General features: G+C 43.3%; 1 long non-coding RNA gene across 2 annotated transcripts; it reads left to right on the top strand.

The window, feature by feature from the left end:
* Window positions 1-5,049: 5,049 nt before the first annotated feature.
* Window positions 5,050-26,883, top strand: LOC116420387. Of its 2 annotated transcripts, XR_004230671.1 has the most exons (4): window positions 5,050-5,206; window positions 5,761-6,181; window positions 21,509-21,653; window positions 24,187-26,883. It is a non-coding gene; the product is annotated as an uncharacterized LOC116420387 (long non-coding RNA). The 2 variants fall into 2 exon arrangements; XR_004230670.1 differs by lacking the exon at window positions 5,050-5,206 and having other exon boundaries at window positions 5,595-6,181.
* The last annotated feature ends 272 nt before the right edge of the window (window positions 26,884-27,155 follow it).

Below are 27,155 nucleotides of genomic sequence, written 5' to 3'. Positions count from 1 at the left end.
ATTTTAAGTTTCAGATTCTCTCCCTTCCTCCCTCCCTACCCTACTTCCCATTGAGAGAGAACACGTAAAATTGTGGGAAACACCAGAAGTTTTTTACTGAGATGTTTCTGTGAATCCCCAGCACTTAGTGCAATGATTGTCACAGGAAATGTTTGGTCACTGACTGTTAAAATCAAGCAAAAGAAGCATAAACTCAAGAGGTATTGACAGCTAAATGCAAAGATGATCCAAGGGCCAAATTTGGATCCCCAATATTTGTTATAGGCAGCTAGTTGGCCCAGTGGATAGAGTACCAGGCTGGGAATCAGGAGACCTGAATTAGCTGTGTGACCCTGGGCAAGTAATTTCACTGTTTACCTCAGTTTCCTCAGTTGTAAAATGAGCTGGAGAAAGAGATAGCAAAGCACTCCAGTATCTTTGCCAAGAAAATTGGTCACAAAGAATTGGACATAACTGAAATGAACAACAATATCACTTATAGAAGCAATGAGAAGAAAATCCATGATGCACTCTGGATTTATGACACTGTTGATTCTAAGTATCAAAGTGATGAGTCCTTACCATGTAGATGTCACTCACAGTGTTTCCTCTAAGAACTATAACGCCTTCCAGATCATCCTTTGGAGAAATGCTCACCTGAGGAGTGAAGAAAATTAGTCAACTACTTTGCACATTTGTATCTGTGTTAAGAAAAACCTCCTATGGAGGGAAAAGGCCCCATATGTGCAAAACTGTTTGTGGTAGCCATTTTTGTAGTGGCAAGAAACTGGAAACTGAATGGATGCCCATCAGGTGGAGAATGGCTATACAAGTCATGGTATATGATGTTATGGAATATTATTATTCTATTAGAAATGACCAACAGCATGATTTCAGAGAGGCCTGGAGAGACTTACATGAACTGATGCTGAGTGAAATGAGCAGAACCAGGAGATCACTGTACACAGCAACAAGACTATACGATGATCAATTCTGATGGACGTGGCTCTCTTCAACAACGAGATGATTCAAACCAGTTTCAATTGTTCAGTGATGAAGAGAACCAGCTACACCCAGAGAGAGGACTGTGGAAACTGAGTGTGGACCACGAATAGCTCTCTCTCTCTCTGTTGTTGTTTGTTTGCATTTTGTTTTCTTTCTCAGGTTTTTTTTCCCTTCTTGATCCGATTTTTCTCGTGCAGCAAGATAACTGTATAAATATGTTAAATATGTTAATTATATTTATATATATATATATATAATTAAATAAATAAATATGTTAAATCCAATATGTGTATACATATATTGGATTTAACATATATTTTAACATATTTAACATGTATTGGACTACCTGCCAGCTAGGGGAGGGGGTAGGGGGAAGGAGGGGAAAATTTGGAAACAGAAAGTTTTGCAAGGGTCAATATTGAAAAATTACCCATGCATAAGTTTTGTAAATAAAAAGTTTTAATAAAATTTAAAAAAAGGAAAAAGAAAAAAGAAAACTCTCCTATGACAGGGAGGGAGGGAAGGAAAGAAACCTCTATTTGGCATTCTAAGCTTTTCACAGTTTGGTTCCCATTTATCTTTGCCACTTTATTTTACATTACTCCCCTTTGAAGTTTCTCTAAGCCAATCAAACTGGTCTTTTCTCTTCCTTATATGGGGCCTTCTATCTTCTACCTCTGAACCTTGGTACTGGTGGACTTATATACCTAGAATGCATTCTGTCCTCACTTGTGCTCCAAGATCTCTAGTTTTCTTCTAATTTTAGTTCAAATGACTTCTACATGAAGGTTCTTTCTCTATTTCTCTTGAGGGTACAACCATCCTGCTCACCTGGATTCCCAACCTTGAAGTTATTATTTGTTCCTGTGTTTCATGTTTCCCAAAATCTAATCAGTTACAATTGTTTGTTTTGTTTATACAATATCTATCCACTTCTTTTGCATGTATCCCTTTCGCTGAGCTGAGGCCTTGTATCTACTTTGTCTCCAACCACATTATACTTTGTCTCCCATAATAGAATCTAACCACTTGGAGACGGAGTATTTTCACTTTTGCTTTATATCCTCAGCGCTTAGCACAATGAGTTTTACATAAGAGGACCTTATTAAATGCTTGTTAATTGGCTGGTATATGTAGGCAGCAAGGGAGGGAGACAGTAGATAAAGTCAATCAGGAGTGGGGTATGATTGAGGGACTATGCTCTTTATTTGTTTGTTTTTACAAAACATATGCATGGGTAATTTTTAAAATATTGACCCTTGCAAAATCTTCTGTTCAAAAATTTCCCCTCCTCTCCACCCCCTCCCCTAGATGGCAGGTAGTCACATACATGTTAAATATGTTAAATTATATGTTAAATCCAATATGTATATACATATTTATACAGTTATCTTGCTGCACAAGAAAATTGGCTCTAGAAAGAAAAAAAAAACTGAGAAGGAAAACAAAAATGCAAGCAAACAATAATAGAAAGAGTGGAAATGCTATGTTGGGTTTCACACTCAGTTCCCCACAGTCCTCTCTCTGGGTGTAGATGGCTCTCTTCATTACTGGATAATTGGAACTGGTTTGAATCAACTCATTGTTGAAGAGGGCCACGTCCATCAGAATTGATCATCTTGGTTCTGCTCATTTCACTCAGCATCAGTTTATGTAAGTCTCCCCAGGTCTCTCTGAAATCATCCTGTTGGTCATTTCTTACAGAACAATAATATTCCATAACATTCATATGCTATAATTTATTCGGCCATTCTCCAACTGACGGGCATCCACTCAGTTTCCAATTTCTTGCTACTACAAAAATGGCTGCCACAAACATTTTTGCACATATGGGTCCCTTTGAGGGACTATGCTTTTAAAGTAGGGGATAGGATCTGGGGAAGAAGTAAAAGGGTAAACCTGTTGATCTTGGTGAGAAGAAAAGTCACTATTTCCTCAAAAGCTACAGCAAAGAGGGATGAGATTGAGAGTATCTGAAATCTAGAATTGAGAGGAAGTGGAAGCTCATGATAACCCTCCAATGATAACAAGTTTGTCACATTGTGGTGGCCTCAAACCCTACCATTTCTTGGCCTCCATTTTGAGGATGTTCCTTCCTGAAGTGACCTCAGCTGATTTCCAGTAGTATCCACATTGTCTCAGCCTGGTAGAAACTGCCAGAGCTTAGGCTCTTCTGACATAGCTAGCAGGGCCCAGCGTGATCTTCCTGTCCCCAGTGAAACATAACAGGAAGAAAGTAGTAGAGGTTACAATGTTTTGTGAGGGGAAAAGGCTGAGAATAAACAGAACTATCAAAAATTTGATTTCCCAAATTGTCCCTTCAAGATGGAGGCTGAGGCCAGATTAGCCCTCGCCCCTCTGATTTCTATCAGACTGTCTCCTAAACTACAAACTAATACAAGTTTGCTCATTTTATTACCCGGTCTCTAATGAACAATCTTTCACTGGCTATAAAATAGGCGATCAAACAAGAAAAGACGAGAATCTAGAAAAAAATACTCAAACTCATGAACTCAAAACACAGCAATTATAAAGTGCTGCCCCATCTGGGAACTGCTGCTGGATCCTTTGATGGATCTGTGATTTTATCCAGGAACTTCTTGAAAACTCTGTGCGACTCTGAGCTGTGTTTTCCCACAAATCTTTGATAGAAAATATCGCCACCTCACTCCCATACTCAAAAACCTTCAATAGCTCCCTACCATCAGAAGAATAAGATAACAGTTCCTCAGTGTAATATTTAAATCCCTCTACAACCTGATTCCCATCTACCTTTCCAGGATGATTTCATATTCCTGCTTTTCATGCACACCAAATTCCTGCCAACTGGCCTATTTACTATTCCCCTAAATCAGCATTCTACTTCTTACTTTCCATGCTTTCACAGAAGCTATTCTTACATTTTCCCCCTCCTCCCTTGGCCTCCTGCCCTTAGTCACGGAGATCCCTGGGTTCCCTCAAAGCTTCGATCAGATGCCCTTTCCCTCCATCTCCCCAAGTCTTTCCCAATCACCTCAGTTGTAGTGCTTCTTTTCTCCCGCCTGATACTATTATTCTGTGCCTATTTAGCTATGTGTGTATGTTAGTCTCTCCTCCTGGAAGGTAACTTCCTTAAAGACAGGGATAGGGCTTTTTTTTTTTTTTTTTTTTTGGGGGGGGGGGGAATGTAGCTTGGATATAATTCCTAGCACATAGTGGACATTTAAAAAGCATTCTTTGAACTGAATTAGGGCAATAGGGAGTGTTTCACACACATATAACTGAGGAAAGAGCACCTCGTAATTAGAATCTGAAGACATCGATTTAATTCTAATGTTTCCAAGTCTGGGGACTCAGGTCCCTTCCAGCTCTGTCAGGCTGTGATTGCCAGAAAGCCCCTGATGTGGACAAGCTGAGACTCTCTTTAAAAGTTCTTTCTGGCTTTTGTTAACCTGTGACTGTTAAGAGGGTCCCTGATGCTGAGAAACTGAGACAGCGAGTCTCCTCCAGGTACGTAGTCTGTGGCCGCGAGAGGTGCCCTTCCTTAGTTACTCAGGGATACCGAGGAGGAGAAATTAAGCCCCTTGCGAGGTGGTGAACTGATGTGAGGCACTTCAGACCGTCTCACGTAGTTAATAAAGGGAGGGGGGCCGCCAAGGAACATTCTAGCAAGGCTGGTCAGGGAACTGGGTCAGAGTGGCGGTTGGAAACAGGTGCTGGAGGAAGGAGGAGTTGGGGGGGAGGAATAAGATAAATGGGGAGTTGGGGTGGGGGGGCAACTTTGCCATGAATGGGCAACTGAGTGGGCATTGGGTGAAAAGCGGTGGTGGGGAGGGCGGAGCCCCCAGCCCCCTTGGAAGGGGGCTCAAGGGCACCTTGGTGGCCATTTTCAAAGCCAGCAACGGAGAGATTGGAGCGAGAAGAGGTAAAATAGGGGAGGTGGCGGGCGGGAGGGGGAGGGGGCTAATCTGCAAAAATTTGCCCGGATAATTGGGGAGAGAAGGAAGCTCAAAGATGTTTTGATAAATGGAAGAACTGATTTCACCACACAGAAAAAAAATGAATTCCAAACCTCCCCGTGCCTTCATGGTCCGCCCGAGCGGTAGCAGCGGCGGCGGTGGCGGCGGCGGCGGCAGCAGCAGCAGCGGAGGGTTCGCCGCAGCTATCTCCACGGCTTCAGCGGACCCGTGAGCCAAGAACTGGGGGCTCGGATCTTCAGAAGCAAGATCATCAAAGTGGTAAGGTCAGTTAACCCAGAGACCTGGAGGGGCAGAGAAAAGGAGGCAGAGGGGCTCACGATTACCCAAAGCCATTCAGTAACCCTCTATATCCAACGATATAACTTACTTTTAGAAAGAAAAGTGAGAAAGTTACTAAACTCAATCGGAGATATATAAAAATTGAGGTGATATTTTGAATACAATGTGAAATTAGGGAGACGAGAGAGTGTTTTTTCCCCCCAGAGTCATTCGATGGGAGGGGGACTTTTCAGAGGCGGGAGGAGGGGTGCTGCAGGGCAATTCGATGGGAGGGGGACAGTGCAGAGGCGGGAACTGAGGGAGCAGAGGGAGGCAGGCTCCTCCCAAATGCGACAAAGTGGGTGGGGTTTGGTATCTTTACTAGGGGAAGGATGGCCCTGCGCATGCCCACTCAGAACCCAGGACTTAGCCACGTCAGTTGGGTCTGGTCCGCAGTGCGGCGTTGGAGCTGGTCGGGGCTAGACGCTTGTAGCGGGTGCTCCGTGACTGGCGCCATTCCTGGGCCTTCAGGCCTCAGACTTCCAAATTAAATCCACAGAAAAGATGCCCTCAAGATGCTACCTGCTGATGCCCATCGGGGGTGGAGAAGGGCCCTAGATGATCTGAAAGGCGATTCTCTGTAGATGGTGGGCGGATGGCAGTGGATGGCGCTCGGATGGCCCTCCGGCCTTCCTCTGTGCCACAAGCCTGTGGATGCTGCAGAAGCTCACGCGCCCGGGACATAGAAGCGGCGAACCTTTGGGTGCTACGGCGGAGGCTTTGAGATACCTCAGCGAGAACCAGCCAGTCGCAGCGGCGAACCGCAGTGGGAAGAACCTGTGGATGCCCCGCGGAAGCAGTGGCTACCAGGCTCCACCACTCCCGCCACCTGTAGACGCACCTCTTTAAGAGGTGCCACAGGAACTGCTGTGGGTCAGAGAGGGACCTGGACCACCTTGGAGGCACCTGGAGACAGAGAGGTTAGTGAAAGGGGAGCCGTAGTCCCAGTAGGACAGGGGGAAATGGCGGGAAGGACCAGGAGGAGCGGGGATGAAACAATGGGGAACTGAGAAGGGTCTGGGGAGGGGGAGACAGTGAATAGGGAATTTTTTAATTGTTTCAAATTGAAGGGGGGAAGGAGAGGAGAGCCAGGTGGCCAAAATTGCCACCTTCTACCCCATGGCGTTGCCTCTAGGTCTTCAGAAATTGCCCCGGTGCTGGAGATGTGAATTGAGGTGGGAAGATTGTGTGTAAGGGCTGGAAAAATTTTCTCTTTTTAATAGCTGCAGGAAAGTGTTTTTAGGGGAGAATTGCTGGTGACACAGGAAGAATTAAATGTTGTTGACTGCCAGAAGGGGATAGAGCTGGATTGTGGCTTGGGGGAAAAGGGGTGGGGAAGGTGGTGGTGGCCCTGGGCAGGGGATAAGAGGCCATTTGTGACTGGCCGTAGTAGTAACGGCAGCTCCGCAGGGTTGTGAGGATAGGCGCCCAACTCGGGGTGCAGCGTGTCCAGAGCCCTGCAGGATTGTGAGGACAAGCGCCTGATTGGGGGAGGGGGGTGCAGCGGTGGTGGCCACAGCCCGGCAGGATTGTGAGGACTCGGGGTGTAGCCTGGGACCGTGGAGGATTATGGAAGTGGAAAGAGGTCACTATGGCTGGGGTGGGGGGGTGCAGCTGCTGTGGCTGCTCCAGCTTGGCCGAATTATGAGGACAGGCGCCTGAGGGGGTGGGGGGTGCAGCTGCGGGGGCCACAGCCGGCCAGGATTGTGAAGACTGAGGGCTGAGAAGGCGCCGAGGAGGATTACGGAGAAGGGACTGAAGATGGAGGGGGGACTGGGACGGGCAGGAGGCGATGGTGGCAGTGGCATGGGGGGCGGTGCACTGGCAGCGGAAGCTGCAGGCCAGCAGGACTTTGAGGAGGGGCTTCAAGAAGGGGCCTGTGGAGGCTTGTGGGGAGGGAGGCCGGGGGAGGCCTCAGTGACTGGGGCTCAGGATTAGGGGGGGCTTGGAGCAGGAGTTAAGGAGGAGGTAGGACGGGAGGGGGGGGAGCGCCTTTTCTGCTTACAAAACCAAGCCCTGGTTGATTTGGACAGTCACCAGAGAAGGGAAGTTAAGCGGAAGAGGGGAGGCCGGGGGATGACGAGGCCGCCCTACGCAGACTGAGCCTTTTCCGCTTTTTTTTAGCTATTCTGGAAGGTGCCCCTTCTCCCCCCCCCCATCCCCCCCACCCCCCATTCTCACTAAGGCTGAGGTAAAACCGCACCCTCAAAATGGCGCTACTCGGCTTTTTCCAGATCCTTCTGGAAAAAAAATCTCCCTGGTGCCACTAGTGGGGGCTAGGGGAGAGAGGGGTGGGCCACTGGAAGGAAATTCAAGCCCCCCTCCCCTTTGGAATGCTGGTGATGTCACCTGGGGCAGGGCAGCGCCGCTCGCTCTTAGCCCGCCCACCTGCCACCCATTGGTGCCTGGGTGGCAGCTACGCCCACCTTCCCGCCTCTCCAAGTGAGGGGAATTGAGGCAGCCAGCCTGCTCTTGGCTACAGATGTCCCTTTTCTAAATATTTCATGAGCAGCAGGCGTTGTCCTCCCAGATAGCCTCTTTCTAAATATCTAAACAGAAAAAGTAATTCCAGCTCCCGTCCTATCGCTCAAACCACTTTCATTTTTAAATATCTGATTCTCTACAGAAAAGAGAATTGGAGCCCTCATTCCTATCCCCACTATCTCTCCCTATTTCTCAGTATATAACTCTAAACTGAAGAAGTCATCATTCTAACCCCTTCCTCTCCTCCCTGAGTTTCTAAACACCTGTGATTCCGAACAGGCGGGCTGATTTTAACCCTCTAAATAATATCTTGTCTAATATCTCCCATTCAGAACAAGAGGCGATTCCAATCCCTTCCCCAAACCACCTCTCATGCTAAGGGGCTCATGTTTTGAACAGAAAAGCTAGCTCTACACCCTCAACTAATTGCATTTTAAAATATTTCTTGAAACTCACTTGAATGAATTATAGCTCTCCCCTTACTACCTTCTAAACTTCTCTTTCTAAATACCTCTGACCAGGTAAAAGGGTTCTATTCCCCCAGCCCAGTCCTCTCCAATTCTAATTATCTCTGGCCTGATCTACATCTCTACCTCTTATATCGGCCTTATTATGACTCTCTTTATTGTCCCTACCAAATCTATTTTTCTAAATATTTCTGATCTGAAGAGCTGGTTCTACTCCCCTGCCCTCTCTCTTAGCTCCAGTTGTTCTCTGTTTATCTCTAAGTATGAACAGATATAATTCTAGCCTCCTTTTGCAACCTGCACAACTCCAATATTTTAAAGTATTTTTTAAAATAATTATAACTTTTTATTGCCAGTTTTTATTTATTTTAAAGTATTCTTATTCAGCAGAGCTACACCACCTCTTCCAATCCCCAGTAAACCCCCTGCATTTCTAAGTGTAACAGCTAATTCTGGACTCCCCTTCCTTTTTCCTCAAACCCTTGCCATTTTGAGGTGATTTTTGATGAGCAGAACTGGTATTGTCTCCCTCTCCTCCTGTCCCCCAAATTCCCTGCATTTCTATCTCTTCTAGCCACCTCAGTCCCTCTTTCCTTTCCCCTCAAGTTCTCACCATTTCCAAGTACAGGCAATTTCCGTGTAACAGAACATATTATATATAACAGGACATGCATTCTTAAATTATCCTAGTAAGCCAAAGTAAGTAATAACCCACAGGCCTTATTGGGAAAACAGGCTTAGGTGCCCAGCACTCAAATTTCAATAATAACACACAGATCAGAACTTAAAAATCAATGGTACAGTGTTATAAATGTTAAATGGTTAAGAAACAACTATCCCCCCCTAAAAACTACAATACATATAGGTGGTGCCCCAAGACCTCCATCTCATTCTCACAGGGCCTTGGGCTGGCAAAGTCAGGTCTCTGTGGGTAACAGGGTGGAGCCTTGGTGGGAAGAAAGTGGGCCTGGGGACTTGAGTCTCAACCTTGGTGGAAGAAGCAGGTAAAGCAGATCAGCTTTCCTCCTGTTGCACCACAGGATGAAAAGACATGTGATAATTTACCTTGCAAAAATACCTGACTTGTGGAAGTAGGTGTCTGAAGGCTGGCAGCATTCAGGTTGTCCTGAAGTGGTTTGATATTCTGTTTTCTCACTGTTTCTCAAGGATGAAATTGTGGTTTAGCAAAGGAAAGTTGTGCTGGGCCAAAATCTTCCTGAATATGATTATTGTTTTTGAATAGATTTGTTTTCAAAACTGGCACTAGAGCAGAACTGCTGGTGTCTTTGACCAGCAGACTAGGTACTATCCACATTCCTGCTTTTTATTCACTCCAAAAAACTTCCATTTCTAAGTATTTCTGAACAGCAAAACTGGTTCTGGACTATTCCTCACTATCACTATCACCTCACCTTCTAAGCCCCCTCTATTTCCAATTATCTCTAGTGGGCAGAACTATTTCTACCCTACTTACTATTATTGCAACTCCTTCCAACTAAATGACATTGACTGGATAAAGCATTTACTAAGTTCCAGACACTGATTTTAAGAATCTCCTTAGATCTGCTGATGCAAGCCTTCATATTCCACAAACACTTTACAGTCCTAATTAATGTCTTTGTGACTAAGAGACCTGATACAAACCCCCACCCATTGCTATTCCCTAAGCCCCTCTATTTCTAAGTATCTACGAGCAGCAGAATTATTTCTGCTCCCCCTTTTCTAATTCCCTAAAAGCCTTTGCATTTCTATGTATCTCTGACCAACATGGGTAGTTTTTACCACTACCACCCCCTTCTATTTCTAAGATCTCTGTCCCGGAGCATTGTCTCTTTTTTTGCCCTCCCCTCAATCTCCCTCTAATTTCAGTGTCTGACTAGTATAGGTGGTTCTGCCCCCCTTAACTCATTCCCTGAACTCTCAAGAGAATTTGTTCCCCCTCATACCCGCTTTCTAAATATCTCACCTGCAAAATTGACTGTTTCTCCTTTCCTCTCTATCCAAACCTCCTGCATTGATAGGTATCTCTGACAAGCACAGCTGCCTCCCTTTCCCCAAATTGCTTCAATTTCTAAGTATCCTTCAACAATAGAGCTGTCTCTGTCCCCTATGTTTCCCCCCCCCCCCAATTCTCAGTTTCTAAGCTCTCTGATCGGCAAAACTGTTTCTGTCCCCTTTTTTTCCCTCCAAATCACCTTCATTGATTATTATCTCTGAGCAGCACAGCTAGTTCTGGGGCCCCCTCATCCCTCTAAACCCCCTCAACTTCTAAGTATCTCTTAACAGCACAGCTAGTGCTGCCCCCCCCCCCACTCCCTGTCACCTCAGACTATTTATGAATAGCAGAGCTGTCTTTATCTTTCCTATCCCCCCTGCCAAGATACATTTCTAGGTATCACTGACCAGCCCAACTATTTCTATCCCCTTACTCTATCCCCAGTTCTCAATTTTTAAAAATAACTTTCTATTTTCAAAATACAGGCAAAGCTAGTTTTCAGCATTCACCCTTGCAAAATTTTGCGTTCCAAATTTTTCTCCCTCCTTCCCCCCATCCCTCCCCTAGACAGCAAGTAATACAATATATCAAACTCAATTTCTAAAATCTCTGACCAGTTGTCTGTCCCACTTCTGGTCTCCTTAAACACCTTCTTTTCTAAGTCTCTGAGCAGCAGAATCCTGTCTCCCCTTTCTTTTCTCTCTGTCCAGCACCTATCCCACCCCCAAACTAATTGTCTTAAATTTCTCAAGAACACAGTTGTTTCTACCCTCCCTGTTTCCTCATCATTTCCAATCTTTATCTAAATATCAAAGCTGTCTACCCTCTTAGATATAAATTATATATAAAAATCTGACTAGTACAGCTAGTCCTGCATGGCCTCAACTTCTGTCACCTCAAACTCCCTCTATTTCTATGTATCACCAAACAACTGTCTTTATCATTCTCCCTTTCTATGTCCCCAAGAAGTATATCTGACCAGAGTAATTGTCACTTTTCCTCCCTTCTTTCTCCCCAAACCCCTTCATTTATAAATTGCTCTGAACAGCAGAATTGTCTTTACCCTCCCTTTCTATTCCCCCAAGCTTCTCCATTTCTAAGTATCACAAATCAGCCCATGTTTCTGGCCTCCTTTCTACCCCCCTCTCCCAAATTCCTTTTTGGCCAGCATAGCTGGTTCTGTCCCCTCTCTTCTTGTCCCTCTACACTGTTTCCAAACATCCCACAACAGCAGAGTTGTCTGTACCTTTCCATTCTGTTCCTTCAAACACCTTCCATTTCTAAGTGACTGACTAGCAGAAGTGGTGCTGCTTGCTCCGCCATTCTCATGTCCCCCAAGCCTTCTCCATTTTAAAGTATCTCTGACCAGAGTTATTTCTGTACCCCCACTTCATTCCTCTAAGCCCCTTAAGTTCTAATTTCTCAGTATGTCTGGCTAGCAGTTGTTTCTGTTCCCCTCACCCCACCTGAAACTCTTTGTTGATAAAACTATGTCCTGGTCAGCTGATTCCTCTCCCTCCCTCCCTCCCCCTTCCCCCTTTCCCTCCCTCTCTGCTTCCCTCTTGCTCTCCCCTCCCTCTTGTCCCCCCTTTCCCTCTCTCTTCCCTCTCCCTCTTCCCCATGCCTCCCTTTCTCATCAAAGTGTATTTTTTAAAAATTCACAACCCCCACTTAAGGATACCTTTTCTTGTGTACTTTATAGATATCAACATCCAAGGAAAGAGCCAGGAATATGAATCAAAGGCAATAATTAACCAACATAGCATTGTTTGTTCACCTGGATTTGGCCAAAACCTCCTTGACTACCAGGAACCAGGCCAGGGGGCCTGGCTTACTTTATTATTTTTTATAATACTTTTTTATTTTCAAAATACATGCAAAAAGGTATATGTAACATACAAGAACAACAAACCTTTCTCCGCCCTTCCCATTTGTAGATTTGTGTGTGTGTGTGTAGCTAGTTCTACACACACCCCAAACTCCTGTCACCTCAAATCCCCACTATTTCTAAGTATCTCAAAACTGTTGTCTGTATCCTCTCTTTTTATTCCCCCCAAGCTCCTCCAGCATAGCTGGTTCTGCCCCACCTCTTGTCCCTCCACACTCAGTTTACAAATCTCACAGCAGCCAAGCTGTCTGTACATTCCTATTCTATTCCTGCATACATGCTACTTTATTTTTTGAATAATAGATTTTTATTTTCAAAATACATCCAGATTTAGGAAAAGTGTTGAGGATTTTTTCCCCCTGAGGCAACTGGGGTCAAGTGACTTGCCTGGGGTCACACAGCCAGGAAATGTCTGAAGCTAAATTTGGACTCAGGCCCTCCTAACTTCAGGACTGGTGCTCAATCCACTTCACTAAATAGCTGCCCCATGTTGAGTGTTTTTTTTTTTTTTAATTAATAGCTTTTAATTTTCAAAATACATGAAAAGATGTTTTTCAAAATTCACCTTTGCAAAACCTTGTTCCAAATTTTTCTCCCTTCCTCTCACCCCTCTCCCCTAGATAGCGAGTAATCCAATATGCTTAAACATGTGCAATTCTTCTAAACCTATTTGCACATTTCTCATGCTGCACAAGGAAAATCAGATCAAAAAAGGAAAAAAATGAGAACAAAAAGCAGGTAAACACCAAGAAAAAGGTGAAAATGCTATTTTTTTTTTTTTGATCCACATTCAGTCCCCATAGTCCTCTCTCTGGATGCAGATGGCTCTCTCCATTACAGGTCTATTGGAATTGGCCCTAATCACCTCATTTCTGCTCTCTGTCCCTCTAACTCCCCTTTCATTTCTAAGTCTCTTTCTTGGACCAGCAACATTGTTTCTGTCCCCCTTCCTATCCCCATCAAGCCTTGTTTCTAAGTATTGGCATAGCTTGTTCTAGCTCTACTTCATATCCCCTCGAGCCCGTTTCATACCTCTGTTGTTTAAACAGAGCTGTTTCTACCCTCCTTTTTTTTTTCCTCTCAAGGCCCATTCATTTCTAAGTATCTCTGATCAAGAGGATAATCTTTATGCCCTCTCCCTCAAAGCCCTCTCCATTCCTAATAATATAGCTGGTTCTAGATCCCTCCACCCTTTTTTCCTCAAAGTGTCTATTTTCAAAATATCTCTGACTAAAACTATCTCAATTCCATCCTCCTTTCCTGACCCCTGAAACCCCTTTTATTTATAAGGTGGTTCTAGGACTCCTCATCTCTCTCCATTACTAAGCAACCCTGACCAGAACAGCTAGTTCTGGATCCTCCCTCTCTTTCTATCCCCCTTAAGCTTCATTTCTGACCATGAGAACTATTTCTATCCTGTCCCCCCAATCTTGCCAAACCCTTTAATTTTTTTTTTTTGAGCTTATACTTTAATGGGGAAATAATTTAAAGATACACCCAGAGAGACAAATACATACATACATATATATATATACACACACACATGTGTATACAGACATATACATGCACATTATATATAATTCATTTTATCTAGCATATAAATATATAGTTATGTGCATACTTTTTATTCAAGCTTTTTATTTACAAAATCTATGTATGGGTCATTTTTCAACATTGACACTAGTAAGACCTTTTGCTCCAAATTTTCCCCTCTTTACCCCCACCCCCTCCCCTAGCTGGCAGGTTAGTCCAACACATGTTAAATATGTTAAAATATATGTTAAATCCAATATATGTAGACATATTTATACAGATATCTTGCTGCACAAGAAAAAATTAGATTGAGAGGGAAGAAAAAAAAACAGAAAGAAAACAAAATGTAAGCAAACAACAGAGAGTGAGAATGCTGTGTTGTGGTCCACACTCAGTTCCCATGCAAACCCTTTCTAAGTATCTCTGACCAGCAGATTTGTCTCTGCCCACTGCCACTTCTGTATTTCCGATCAAGAGAATAATCTTTATGCCCTCTCCCTTAAAGCCCTCTCCATTCCTCAATATCTCCTAATAATATAGCTGGTTCTAGATCCCCCCCACCCTTTTCTCCTCAAACTGTCCATTTTCTAAATATCTGTGACTAAAACTATCTCAGTCCTATCCTCCTTTCCTGCCCCCTAAAACCCCTTTTATTTATAAGCTGGTTCTAGGACTCCTCATCCCTCCATTAGTAAGCAACCCTGACCAGAACATCTAGTTCTGGATCCTCCCTCTCTTTTTCTAGCCCCCTCAAGCTCTTCATTTCTGACCATGAGAAATATTTCTATCCTGTCCCCCCAATGCCAAAAGCTTTAAATTTTTTTTTTTTGGAGCTTATAGTTTAATGGGAAAATAATTTAAAGATACATCCACAGAGAGACAAATACACACACACATATATATACATACATGTATACAGACATATACATGCACATTATATATAATTCATTTTATCTAGTATATAAATATATATTTATGTGCATATTCTTTTTTTTTATTAAAGCTTTTTATTTACAAAATCTATGAATGGGTAGTTTCTCAACATTGACACTAACTAGTAAAACCTTTTGTTCCAAATTTTCCCCTCTTTCCCACCACCCCCTCCCCTAACTGGCAGATAAGTCCAATACATGTTAAATATGTTAAAATATATGTTAAATGCAACAAATGTATACATATTTATATAGTTATCTTGCTTCACAAGGAAAGATCAGATTGAGAAGGAAGAAAAAAAAAAACTGAGAAAGAAACCAAAATGTAAGCAAACAACAACAGAGAGTGAGAATGCTGTGTTGTGGTCCACACTCAGTTCCCATGCAGACCCTTTCTAAGTATCTCTGAATCTTTCTAAGTATCAGCAGAAGTGTCTCTGCCCGCTGCCACTTCTAATCCTCACCCCCCAGCCTCTATTTCTAAGAATATCTAACCAGTAGAATTATCTTTGCTGTGCCTTCCTCCCCACCTAAAACCTATCCATTTCTAAGTATCTCTGAACAACCACTAGCTCTGGGTCCCCATTCCTTCAATTTCTAATTATGTATGACTAGGAGAATTGTTTTTCTCCTTTCCCCCTTTTCTCTTTATTATTTATAAGTATCTCTAACTAGCATAGCTGGTTCTGGGCCTCCCTTCCTCTCAATGAAAACTTCCATTTCTAAGTATCTCTGACATCAGAATTATCTCTGGTCCCTCACTCCCCACCCCTTAGTAGCCCCTCAAATGTTCTCAGTTTCTAAGTATCTCTGACTAGTAGAATTTTCTCTGATTATCAGAACTGTCTTTCTCTACCCTTCTCCCCTTCATCTTCTTGAAGCCCCTCTGTTTCTGTGACCAGCACAGGTAGTTGTGGATATCTTATTCCATCCCCTCAAACCACCTCCATCTTAAAGTGTCTTTGACTAGGAGAGTTCCTACCAGTCCCCTTCTATCTCCACCAAGCCTCCCTGAATTTCTAAATATCTCTGACCAACACATGGGGACCCTTCCCTATCCCTCCAACCCCCTCCTTTTCTAAGCATACTTCAATTTCTAAACTGTCTGATCAGCAGAATTGTTTCCTCTTTCTTTCCTCTCCAAACCTCCTTGATTGATTAGTGACCAGCACAATTAGTTCTGCTCCCTTCCCCTTTCCCATCACTGCAAACTCCCTTCTGTTTCTAAATATCTCTGAAGAGCAGAACCATCTTTATCCCTCCTTTCTATCGTCCCCCCCATACATTTCTAAGTATTGCTGACTGAGACAGGTGGTTCTGCCCTGCCTAAGATTAAAATTATCAGTCTCCTGTCCTATTCCTTCAAATGTCCTAAGTATCTCTGACCAGCAAGAATTGTTCTCTCCCCCCGCCCCCCTTAATTTCTTCCATTCCCCTCCATTTCTGACCAGCACAGCTGATCCTGGCTCTCCATCCCACCTATCCCTCCAATTTCTTTTCTTGCCTCTTAATTTCTACATCTGAAAACTGTTTATTTCCTTTGATCATTTATCAATTGAGGAATGACTTGTATTATAAATTTGAGTCACTTCTCTATAACTATCTCTGACCAGCACAGCTAGTTCTAGCCCCTTCCTATTCCCCCCAAATCTCTGAATTTCTAAGTGTCTCTGAACAGCAGAGCTTTCTCTGCCTTCCCTTTATATCCCCTCAAGAGCCTTTCATTTCTAACAGATCTAGTTATCCACTTGTCAAGGCCCTAAACCCCTTCCCTCTCTATTAATTTAAATAAAGTATCGTTTATTGTGACGAGGACAGATTTTAAGAATCTGCTTGGATCTGTTGATTTTAGTTGTCCTCCTTTTCACACAAACTTCATATCTAATCTCTGTAACTAGAACATCTGGTACTAGCCCCTATTCCTCTACATCACCTCTGTTTCTAAGTACCAGCAGAGCTATTTCTTTCTTCCTCCAGAGGCTTGCTCCAGTGATTTGCTCCATTTTTTAAAATTATAGCTTTTTATTTACAAAATATATGCATAGGTAATTTTTCAGCATTGACAGTTGCAAAACCTTTTGTTCCAACTTTTCCCCTCCTTCCCTCCACCCCTTCCACCAGATGGCAGGTTGGCTAATACATGTTAAATATGTTAAAGTATATGTTAAATACAATTTTTGTATACATGTCCAAACAGTTATTTTGCTGTACAAAAAGAGTCGGATTTTGAAATAATGTATAATTAGCCTGGGAAGGAAATCAAGAATGCAGGTGGACAAAAGTATAGGGATTGGGAATTCTATGTAATGGTTCTTAGTCATCTCCCAGAGTTCTGGGTGTAGCTGGTTCAGTTGATTCCTGCTCTATTGGAACCGATTTGGTTCATCTCATTGCTGAAGATGGCCACGTCCATCAGAATCGATCATCATATAATATTGTTGTTGAAGTATCTCATGATCTCCTGGTCCTGCTCATTTCACTCAGCATCAATTCATCTAAGTCTCTCCAGGCCTTTCTGAAAATCATCCTGTTGGTCATTTCTTGCCGACCAATAATATTCTATAATATTCATATACCACAATTTATTCAGCCATTCTCCAATTGATGGGCATCCACTCAGTTTCCAGTTTCTGGCCACTACAAAGAGGGCTGCCACAAACATTCGTGCACATACAGGTCCCTTTCTCTTCTTTATAATCTCTTTGGGATATAAGCTCAGTAGTAACACTGCTGGATCAAAGGGTATGCACAGTTTGATAGCTTTTTGAGCATAGTTCCAAGTTGCTCTCCAGAATGGCTGTATGTATTCACAATTCCACCAACAATGTATCAGTGTCCCTGTTTTCCCACATCCCCTCCAACATTCTGCATTATCTTTCCCTGTCATTCTAGCCAATCTGACAGGTGTGTAGTGGTATCTCAGAGTTGTCTTAATTTGCATTTGTCTGATTAATAATGACTTGTGCTCCATTTCTTAATATCATTGATCCTGATTTGATGATCTGATACAGCTTTGATTCCAGTCTCTCCCAAACTTTCTTTTTTACTTTTCTAAATAACTTTCTTTGATCTAGACCAGAAGACTCATTTATTTGTTCCCTTCCTTTGACTTCCCATACCCTATCCATTCATCTTGATTCTCAAGAGAACTAATTTCCAACCCTTGCATCTGTTTTCCCCAAACTCTGTTTATATCTTCTGATTCTTATGTGAAGGCCCAATTATAGTACCCCTTTCGTATATCTTTATCTCCCCTCTAATTGCACCCTCTTCCATTTCCTTCCAGTTCCTCAATATCCCTTTGGATCAGAAAAACTGATTCTAGGCCTACTACCTATCTATCCCCCTAAACCCCACTCATATCTAAATGTTTCTACCTGTTACCTGCACCGTAGGTTGTAGTCCCCCTTCCAATTACCCCCCATTTCTGAATATTTCTAAATTTTAAAATTCTCCATTTCTAAATATCTCATTCTGACATTTAACATGAGCATCATCCTATCAAAATCAGAAGCAGTTAGCTATTCCCCTTTATCCTTCCAAATGCTCTCTATTTCTAAATATATAACTAATCAGAACTGAATCTACTCTCTATCCTATCCCCCCTAAACCCTTACATTTTAAATTATCTCCATGATCAAAGCTTACTCTGGTGTCCCTTCTTCCTCTCCCAATAGGCCCTCTCCATGTCAAATGAATTATGATTCTGAACAGAAAAGCTAGTTCTGTTGCCCAAACCCCCAACATTTATAAATATCAATGATTTTGAAGAGATTCCTCCTATCTATTCCTTCAAACCCCCTGAATTTTGAAATATCTCTGAACTGATTTGACAACCTCATTATAGGTGCTTCCCCCACCCATCTCTCAAAGTCCCTCCATTTCTAAATATCTCTTGGATCACAAGAGCTGATTCTGCCCTGCTTCCTAAGTTCCAAGTCCTCTACATTTATGGGAATTTATCTTGCCCAGATCGGCTGATCCTACCTTTTATTACTTCTCCTCCAAACTTCTATCTGTGACTGCAAAAGCTCATTGGAGTCTCTTATTTCTATCCCCAATCTCTCAATATCTAAACATCTTTCTGAAGTGAATTATGCCCCCCCCCCCCAATCAAAGTATCTCAGAAGCTGAACAGAAGGTATTCTAGTCCACCTTTTAATCATCCCAATCCCTCTCTGTTTAAAATATCTGCTTTTAACTTGAACCTCTTATTAGGACAACTTTTATGTCTCCCTAGACTCTTCATTTACGAATATCTCTCAGAGGAAATAGTTCTAACCCTCTTCTATTCCTCCATACTCGCCCCATTTCTTATTTTTTTTTCCAATTCTTTTTTTTTTTTCATTTAATAGTATTTTTTTTTCAACTACAAATAAAGGTAATTTCCATATTAATTATGTTGCAATCTCACCCCATTTCAAAGAATCTCTGAATCTTTCTATCCTCCCCAAACTCCTATTCTTATACATATCTTCAATTCTAAGCAAAAGAGCCAAGAAAAGCCTTGCAGCCTATCCTCCCCAACCCTCTTCATTTCTCAGTATCTTTGATTTTGAGCTACATCTACCCTCTTGCATTTCACCCCACAACCTGTTCTATTTATTCTAGCCCTCATTGCTGGCCTTCCACATGGGTTTCATTTATTTTATGAATTCTCATTTTGATCCTCCATCCCCAAAATGATTTAATTTTTGATTTAAAGAACAGATTATCTTCCTTCTACTACCCTGAAATCTCTATTAAAAATTTTTAAAATTCAGACCAGAGGAACTGATTTTACTCTATTGTCTCCCTTAATTTTTCTCTACCTTTCTGTCTCCACCAAAACTCCCAAACTGATCATTTATATCTGTATAAATATCTGTTTATCTTATTCAGAGCCGAAGATGTGATCTTCTTATCCCTCCAGCCTATTTACCACATTTATCCCTCCCACATCACAGGGTTTGGGGGCACAGTGTCCCTGGATCTTTGTACTAAAGATGTCTGGCTTTTTCTTTTATGGGGTATTTACACAGTACCTTATTGTAAAATTTGGTTCAGTATTTGGTCATTTACTCTGTCGTCTATGGCTTTCATAAAACTCCTCCACAATTTTTATCTTATTCTGACCTGTGATACATTGAAACAGTGCTAAGGAATATTGTAACATGGGAAGGGTAACTGTATTAGTTATTCTGACTTGGAAAAGGTCCTCTTATTTTCTCAAATCCCCCTCTATTGCCTGATAACTTGAACTTTTGAGTCCAAGAGTCTGATTCCCCTTCCTATACCCTCATCCCTCTATTATCTCCGATCCTGCACAGATCAACCGATTCGTTCCCTCTTTACTTACCACCCCAAACCCTATTTCTTTTTATTTATTTATTTATTTAATAGCCTTTTATTTACAGGTTATATGCATGGATAACTTTACAGCGTTAACAATTGCCAAACCTCTTGTTCCAATTTTTCACCTCTTACCCCCCACCCCCTCCCCTAGATGGCAGGATGACCAGTAGATGTTAAATACATTAAAATATAAATTAGACACACAATAAGTATACACCAAAACATTATATTGCTGTATAAAAAGAATCAGACTCTGAAATATTGTACAATTAGCTCCATTGGAAATGATTTGGTTGATCTTGTTGCTGAGGATGGCCAGGTCCATCAGAACTGGTCATCATATAGTATTGTTCCCAAACCCTATTTCTAAGCATCTGTAACCAAAAGTATTTATTCTAGCCCTACTCTTAATCACCCTATCCCCTTTTTCTAAGTGTCTGCTGTCCAGAATAACTGAATTCTAAGAATTTCTGAATTGCAAGAGAAGAACTGAATCTATCCCATCCTTTATTCTACAGCCCCATTCTCTGATTTTTGAAAACAAAAGCTGATTTTAGCCTTCTTTTCTATCTTCCAAACCTCTGCTCCATTTCTAAGTATCTCTCGTCATGGCTTGAAGATCTAATTTAAAGCCTCTTCCTATTCCCCAAACTTCTGATTCTATTTGCTTGCTATGTCCCAGATAATATAAGATTATCTGATTTTTATCAGCTGGTTTTTACACCTCTCCTTTAGTCCCTCAAATCTCCATTTTTAAGCATTACCATGACCATGAAAAATGCTGTTTCTATCTCCTCTGCTACCCTCTTCATGTCTAAAAACCTTGGATTTTACAAAGGAACTTCTTCAGTCTGCTTTCCCTATCTCCCAGACCCTCTCCATTTCTAAGTATCCCTAACTGAACAACGCAATCTTCCCTCTCTTTCCTATCTCCTCCAAACTCTCTCCATTTCAGAACGTCTCCGATTTTGAGCAGAATTGTTGATAGTACCTTAAATCTTGTCCAGCCCCAATCCCTCTATTTGTATAGTCTGACTAAGGCTCTATTTTTATACGTCTCAACTTTACGGTATTCTCCCCTCATTCCCAGAGGACCAATAAAACTTTGAGGGTGATGTCTTGACATTCCTGTGAACTAGATTTCAGTGAGGGAGAACTGTAAAAGAGGTAGCCTCAATTCTCTCCTCCAGTCATCAAAATCCAGCGGTAAATCATTAAGGGAGGGGGGGGGGGGGCTAGTAGTTTTATCCTGCAGCAATTTTTTTCATATCATCATTTAGCACAGTTACTCTCTTACCTGGTAAAGTGGCCAAGGACAATTCAGAAATATAGCCTGCTCACAAATCTGATGCCTTCCTGAAATTTGCAGACAGTACAGCTGTTAGTATAAAGATCATTTAGAGTCACATTTAGAGTCAAAGTTCTAAGTACTGGATTGGGATTGTGGGGGTGGGGGGGAAGGGGGGGCAGGAGAAACTGGTGACTAGAATCTAAAATACACAGTTCCTGATTTGAGTGGTATTTCACAAGCTATACCCAATGTAAACTGAGAAAAGGGATTGGATGCAACTGTCACAAAGATCCTAATTCTATTAAATTCTTTATATCCACAGGTATACCCTTAGCATTCTGGGTGAATCTCCATTGGAAGCCTTTCAGGAGGACATAATGACTCACAATAAGATGAGAAGAGAAAAGTTCTCTTAGTGAGAAACATGAATGAGATCCCAGAGGCTCGAGAAACTGAGGCCCTTGAAGGTAGGTGGGAAGGGTACCGCCAGAAGCGTATAGAGGACAAAAATTGTTCATGGATTCATTCTAACCCTGCCATATTTATTGCCAGTTAGGGAGAAAATAATTGACTTTGCATTTTGGGAAACAAGATTTGAATGTGTTTTTAAAAAAAGATAACCAAGCCATTGATCACATTTCAGGAGAAAGATGGATTAGGATGGAAAAATGAAGTTTCACATCCATGTTACAATGAAACCTTTTTTGGAGAGGACTTTTCCTTTTAAAGTAAAATGGGTAAAATGAGTTGCTATGTCCCACACATGGCAAGATGAAAGGGAAAGAAATGAGCAACACTCTAGCATTTGCCAAACATTAAATCCCAATGAAGCAATCCTGCAAAGCAGCTGCAGCCTCTGGATTGCATCATATTTGAACTATCTGAAGATTAGTCGCTGCTTCTACCTGGCATCAAAGCTGTTCTCAGTGTTAAATTTGTGGGCTAATGTTCTAATAAGTTCCCTTGGCATATAGATCTAGAGTGACCCCAAAGGCCAGCTAGTCCAAACCTTCTTTCAGAAAAGAAATGGAGAGGCTGTGACTTGTCCCAGCTCGTACAGGTAGTGAGTCAGAGATGGGGTGAGAATCCATGTCCTGTTGACTCTAGAGCCAGTGTAGTGCTCTTCTCAGTAGCACGAAAAAATCCTGTGAATTAATTCTGTGGCAAATGAAGAGAACTTTGGACTGAAGGAAGAGAAAGCTGAGTTCAATTCCCATCCGAGACATTTACCATAGAGGTTAAGTCAAGTCACTTAACCTTTATGAACTTCAATTGCCTCTTTTTCCTATTTATCCCTCTTATTCCCATACAATGGGAATAATAATGGCACTTCATCCACAGCTATCAAGTGAGATAACATGTATGGTCCTTTTTTTGTGTTTGTTTGTTTTTTGTTTTGTTTTTGTTTTTGCAACGCTCAAGACACTGTACAAATGCTAGCTACTATCATTAAGTAAAGTCATTCAGTCTAGATGCTCTTAGCAGCCAGAAAGAGCCCACATTTTCCACTTGATGTCTGAGAATTCCAAAGGTTCTCTTTTCAAGGTGTAAGTAGTGAAATTGTATTGGACCTGGAGCTCTAGATGGATTATAGGAGATGCCTCGGTTTCCTCTCAGGGTTAAAAGCACTACTGGAATACTATTGTTCTGGTCACTAATATTATCATTATGAATAGGAATTCTTTTTAATGGATGTGGTATTCCAAATTTTAGGTATGTTGTTCAGCTTTCCAAATTTTACGATTCTAGGTATCAAATGGAATGTTTTTCTTTAATTCTGCTTACCATCTACATTTTGAGTGGCAAGGTAAATATTCCACTTGGTATCTAGGATTACTAGATAGACTTCTTGTCTATAATGCAAAATTCTTGCTTGGTATCTGAAATTAGAAACAAATTATTTTTGTCTGTAGGCCAGGATGTGCTGAGCGTCAAATGAGGACTTAGAACCTTAAAGGGCTATCTAAATGCTACATAATAATAATAAATTATTAGTAGTAGCCTACAGTCAGTTGCACGCCTTCCAGTCTTGATGGGCATGACTTCATTCCCCAAGCCTTGTATTACACTACTGCTGGCCTTAAGCGATGTAAAGAATATTTTTAGTCTAGACACCAACAGAACAATAAGTCAAGTCCTGATCTGCTTCACTTGCAGATATCTGAAGTGTAAGTGATCAGAATGAAAATTTCATAAACTATAGGCCAAAAGAGACCAAGTAAGAGTCTTCCATTTTCTGCTTGCCATATGGAATGGTACTTTTTTCCATTTTTAGGGAATGTGATATTTTCTTTAGAATGTTATGATGTTCACGGGTTGTGAAATTCCATTTTCCCCTGATTCTCATTTGGTACTACTAAGTGTTTGATCTGGCCACTGGAATGTTTTTTTATTATAGTAACTTTTTATTGACAGAATCCATGCCTGGGTAATTTTTTTTTTTACAACATTATCCCTTGCACTCACTTCTGTTCCGATTTTTCCCTCCCACCCTCCACCCCCTCCCCTAGATGGCAAGCAGTCCTATATATGTTGAATATGTCCTAGTATATCCTAGATACACTGTATGTGTGCAGATCCAAACAGTTTTCTTGTTGCACAGGGAGAATTGGATTCAGAAGGTAGAAGTAACCCGGGAAGAAAAATAAAAATGCAAACAGTTTACATTCATTTCCCAGTGTTTTTTTTTTCGTTGGGTGTAGCTGCTTCTGTCCATCATTGATCAATTGAAATGGCCACTGGAATGTTAAAATTTGCTTCTGTGTCTGTGATTTACAAATGGTTTGTTTCTGGGACCCAGAATTTGCCTCTTTGTATCATAATTACAAATGTTTTTATAAGTGTCTAAATTGTACTTTCTTTGGCTTGGTGCCCAGGAATTACATTAAAAACAAAAAGATATTTTCTACTAGGCAAATGAAATTCTAAAAGTTTTTGATTTTTGATTTTTGATTTGACACGACTCCAGAGAGTGAAATGTTTCATTTGTTTCCTGACTAGGTCGATACTGCACATGACGTGTGGTGAGAAGAACCATCCCGTGGCTGTCCAGAAGTTGGGAGCACTGTACCTGAAGACTTCAGTAATGCCATTGCCAAGAAACGCAAGTAGTCCTTTCTGTATCTTGCCTTCTACTTGGGTTTCAGAAAACAAGTTTTCTAAAGGGATCCAAGAAACCCTTATCTCCCATCAGGAGGCAGAACCTCAACCCCAAGCTTCCAACTGGGAGCTAAGGGACCCAAGTCTTCCAAAGGGAATCGAGGGACCCAAGATGAACCAAGCCTCCTACCAGGAGCCAGGAACCAAGCCTTGGTCCTTCTAACAGAACCCAGGCCTTCCATCAGGTTCTAGCACCCAGCACCCAGGCCTTCTAACAGGATCTAGTACCCAGGCCTTCCATCAGGATATAGCACCCAGAAACCAGGCCTTCCTTCAGGATCTAGGATCTAAGACTTAGGACCTAGAAGCCAAGGCCTTTGACCAGGACCCAGAAGACAAGGCCTTTGACCAGGATCTAGGACAAAGAAGCCAAGGCCTTTGACCAGGATCTAGGACCCAGAAGCCAAGGCCTTTGAGGAGGATCTAGGACCCAGAAGCCAAGGCCTTTGACCAGGACCCAGGACCCAGAAGACAAGGCCTTTGACCAGGACCCAGGACCCAGAACACAAGGCCTTTGACCAGGACCCAGGACCCAGAAGACAAGGCCTTTGACCAGGACCCAGAAGACAGGGCCTTTGACCAGGATCTAGGACCCAGGACCCAAGGCCTTTGACCTGGACCTAGGACCCAGGACTCAGAAGACAAAGTCTTTGACCAGGATCTAGGACCCAGGACCCAGAAGACAAGACCTTTGGCCAGGCCCCAGGCCCCAGGACCCAAAAGACAAGGCCTTTGACCAGGACCCAGAAGACAGGGCCTTTGACCAGGATCTAGGACCCAGGACCCAGGACCCAGGACCCAAGGCCTTTGACCTGGACCTAGGACCCAGGACTCAGAAGACAAAGCCTTTGACCAGGATCTAGGACCCAGTACCCAGAAGACAAGATCTTTGGCCAGGCCCCAGGCCCCAGGCCCCAAAAGACAAGGCCTTTGACCAGGACCCAGAAGACAAGGCCTTTGACCAGGACCCAGAAGACAAGGCCTTTGACCAGGAGTCAGGACCCAGAAGACAAGGCCTTTGACCAGGACCCAGGACCCAGAAGACAAGGCCTTTGACCAGGACCCAGGACCCAGAAGACAAGGCCTTTGACCAGGACCCAGGACCCAGAAGACAAGGCCTTTGACCAGGACCCAGGACCCAGAAGACAAGGCCTTTGACCAGGACCCAGGACCAAGAAGACAAGGCCTTTGACCAGGACCCAGGATCCAGAAACCAAGGTCTATGACCAGGATCTAGGACCCAGGACCCAGAAGACAAGGCCTTTGACCAGAACACAGGACCCAGGACCCAGAAGTTAAGGCCTGTGACCAGGATCTAGGACCCAGGAACCAAAGCCTTTGACCAGGATCCAAGACCCAGAAGACAAGGCCTTTGACCAGGACCCAGGACCTAGAAGACAAGGCCTTTGACCAGGACCCAGGACCCAGAAGACAAGGCCTTTGACCAGGACCCAGGACACAGAAGATAAGGCCTTTGACCAGGACCCAGGACACAGAAGACAAGGCCTTTGACCAGGATCTAAGACCCAGGACCAGAAGACAAGGCCTTTGACCAGGACCCAGGACCCAGAAGACAAGGCCTTTGACCAGGATCTAGGACCCAGGACCCAGAAGACAAGGCCTTTGACCAGAACACAGGACCCAGGACCCAGAAGCTAAGGCCTGTGACCAGGCTCTAGGACCCAGGAACCAAAGCCTGTGACCAGGCTCTAGGACCCAGGAACCAAAGCCTTTGATCAGGATCTAGGACCCAGGACCCAAAAGACAAAGCCTTTGACCAGGATCTAGGACTCAGGACCCAAAAGACAAAGCCTTTGACCAGGATCTAGCACCCAGGACCCAGAAGACAAGGCCTTTGACCAGGATCTAGGACCCAGGAACCAAGGCCTTTGACCAGGATCTAAGACCCAGGACCCAGAAGACAAGGCCTTTGACCAGGACCCAGGACCCAGAAGACAAGGCCTTTGACCAGGATCTAGGACCCAGGAACCAAGGCCTTTGACCAGGATCTAGGACCCAGGACCCAGAAGACAAGGCCTTTGACCAGGACCCAGGACCCAGAAGACAAGGCCTTTGACCAGGACCCAGGACCCAGAAGACAAGGCCTTTGACCAAGATCTAGGACCCAGGACCCAGAAGACAAGGCCTTTGACCAGAACACAGGACCTAGGACCCAGAAGCTAAGGCCTTTGACCAGGATCTAGGACCCAGGACCCAGGCACCAAGGCCTTTGACCAGGACCCAGGACCTAGAAGCCCAGGCCTTTCACCAGGACCCAGGACCCAGAAGACAAAGGCCTTTGACCAGAAGCCCAGGCCTTTGACCAGGACCCAGAAGACAAGGCCTTTGACCAGGACCCAGAAGACAAGGCCTTTGACCAGGATCTAGGACCCAGGACTCCGGAATCAAGGCCTTTGACCAGGATCTAGGACTCAGGACCCAGAAGACAAGACCTTTGACCAGGACCCAGGAACCAGAAGACAAGGCCTTTGACCAGGACCCAGGACCCAGAAGACAAGGCCTTTGACCAGGACCCAGGACCCAGAAGACAAGGCCTTTGACCAGGACCCAGAAGACAAGGCCTTTGACCAGGACCCAGAAGACAAGGCCTTTGACCAGGACCCAGAAGACAAGGCCTTTGACCAGGATCTAGGACCCAGGACCCAGGAACCAAGGCCTTTGACCAGGATCTAGGACCCAGGACCCAGAAGACAAGGCCTTTGACCAGGACCCAGGACCCAGAAGACAAGGCCTTTGACCAGGATCTAGGACCCAGAGACCAAGGCCTTTGACCAGGACCCCAGGACCCA

Source organism: Sarcophilus harrisii, chromosome X (genome assembly GCF_902635505.1).
Source record: "Sarcophilus harrisii chromosome X, mSarHar1.11, whole genome shotgun sequence".
NCBI classification, from domain to species: domain Eukaryota; kingdom Metazoa; phylum Chordata; class Mammalia; order Dasyuromorphia; family Dasyuridae; genus Sarcophilus; species Sarcophilus harrisii.
The sequence above is the reverse complement of the archived record's forward strand: the minus strand, read 5'-3'. Positions and strand labels throughout refer to the sequence as shown.